Raw genomic sequence first — 2,104 nt, forward strand, 5'->3', positions numbered from 1 at the left:
AGGGGCGCGGTCGCGGCTGCTCGCGAGGACCGGGAGGAAGGGGCCGGGATCGGGACGCGGGCGCAGCGGGCCGGGACGACGTGCGGGGGCCACAGCCACACCCGACCGGGGCGGCGGGGGGCTTGTGGACGCTCCGGGGGCCAGATCCTGCTTGGGCGCCGCCTCGCCTTCCCAGCAGAGGGAAGCGCGCCCTTCCCGCGTCTGGGCTTCCGAGGGAGCCTCTCCCGATGACCCGGACAGCCCGAGGTGGCCCGCGTAGACGCGCGCGCTGGACCGCGCTGCCGTGGAGGCACGGCAGGTCCCCACCGGCGCGTTTTCCTGCAGGGGCCTCTAGGTCTCCGCACAGCTTCATTTCGGTCTCACTCCCCTTTCCTTTTTCAGTTCGCATACTTTTCTTTTAAAAGAACTGTTTAAGAAAGTTCTCAGTGTAAACGAAACCGCTCGACCCAGTAGGAATGACCCAGATCCCCCATCTGTGGCTAGATAGACTTTGAATTCGGAGATTAACAAAGGCTGGGTCTGGGCGAGCAGCCCAGCCTAGGGAGGTCTTCCTGGCCTGCTTAGTCCCCAGGGACTATCACCCCCTGGCTGTGGGCTCCTGGCCTTATCTCAGTTCTGTGGGGAGCCTCTCAGGTTGTAGCAGCGAGTGAGAGGACTTGGTCCCCTGTTCTGAAGGTCCTCAGTTCTGCCTCACCCTACTCTTCTTACCCCTCCCCAACCCCTGGCTTCCTGCCCGTACCCTTCAGACTCCAGGTCCCGGGTACAGGGCAGCTGCAAGACCCCGGGACAGATTCACACCCTGCGTAACTGTTTAGTACCCCCTGCCCCACTTCAGTTTTCCAAAGCAGTTTCAAACATTACTGTAGCTTCACTTTGTGTCATTGGTAGATTTTGCCCCCTCAAGATTGCCCATTTCTATAATGGACAAAGTAAGTCCAAGATATTTTCTATTTTAGTTTGTAAATTGCCTTTTGACTTCTTAAAGTGAGAAACCCCTGCATACACTACCAGCGCTCTGCGTCCTAATCTCTCTTACAGTGCTCACAACGCTGCCCTCCACTGTATCTTCTTGCTCTGAGTACTTACCTGCCTGTGTCTCCACAAGGTTGAGTTTGTCAGGAACTTGGAGGTGTGGCATTCTACAAATCCCCGAGCACCTGTGACAGCCTCTTACTGCAGCATGCAGAGAAGGCTTTGCGGATGACCTTAAAACACCTCATAGCCTCGTCTTCTTTGGGGAACCTACCCAACCCCTGCCACAGCTTTTCTCTTGAGAAGCACATGAACTCTTTTGCATCGTGTGATATAGAGCAAATAGATTTGAAAACAAGTTAAGATGAAAGTCTGGGACGGAAGCAATGAGTTTATTTCTGGTTGGAGGGATTCTTGCCTTCATTGGTTCATACACAAATAAGCGTGTGCTGCACGTTTGGCCACTTTCTGGTGCCTTCAAGCACGTCGTGCAACCTGAGCCTTGCTTAGTGCACTGGGTAGTCTCAGAGCTTCCTTCATCACAAGGTGTGAGGCTCCAGCGGGGTGATGGGGTGTGAAGCAGCAGAAAGCAGCTTGACGTGAGTGCCACCCAGATACTGTGCAGTGTGTGGCACCAAGCCCAAGAGCAAGGATCTGAAAGGGGATTGGTGGTGAAGGGAAGATGTATTCCTCATCTTTTAAATTGACCGTCTCTGGCACTCTGGCCATCTGTGAGTGTTATTTGTGGATAGTATTTGTTATGGGGTCTGTGTTGCTGTCTTTGGTATTTTAAGGTGTTCCTAACTATGGTTGTAATTTTTGGAACATGTGGCTTCCACAACCTATCCGGGAGAACAAAACTAAATAAAAGCATTTTTTTAATTTGTTACTATAACTTCTTCATTTCCAAGCATCTGGAGCTCTACCTCCCAGAGCTGTGGTCTTCCTGAGGCTGTCCTCTAATGTGGTCTACCAGATTCCTAATGACTTCCACCCAGAGGTCTCCCTGCTGCTGTTTCCCAGCAATACACAATTGGGCCATGGTTCTCAAAGGTTTGGTGGGCTCATTTATACCTTGTGACTAGCTGGGACCCACAGATGTGAATTAGGTGGAAGCTGCAAATCAAGCCAG

This window comes from Chinchilla lanigera, unplaced genomic scaffold (genome assembly GCF_000276665.1).
Source record: "Chinchilla lanigera isolate Chin_1 unplaced genomic scaffold, ChiLan1.0 scaffold00048, whole genome shotgun sequence".
Lineage (NCBI taxonomy): Eukaryota > Metazoa > Chordata > Mammalia > Rodentia > Chinchillidae > Chinchilla > Chinchilla lanigera.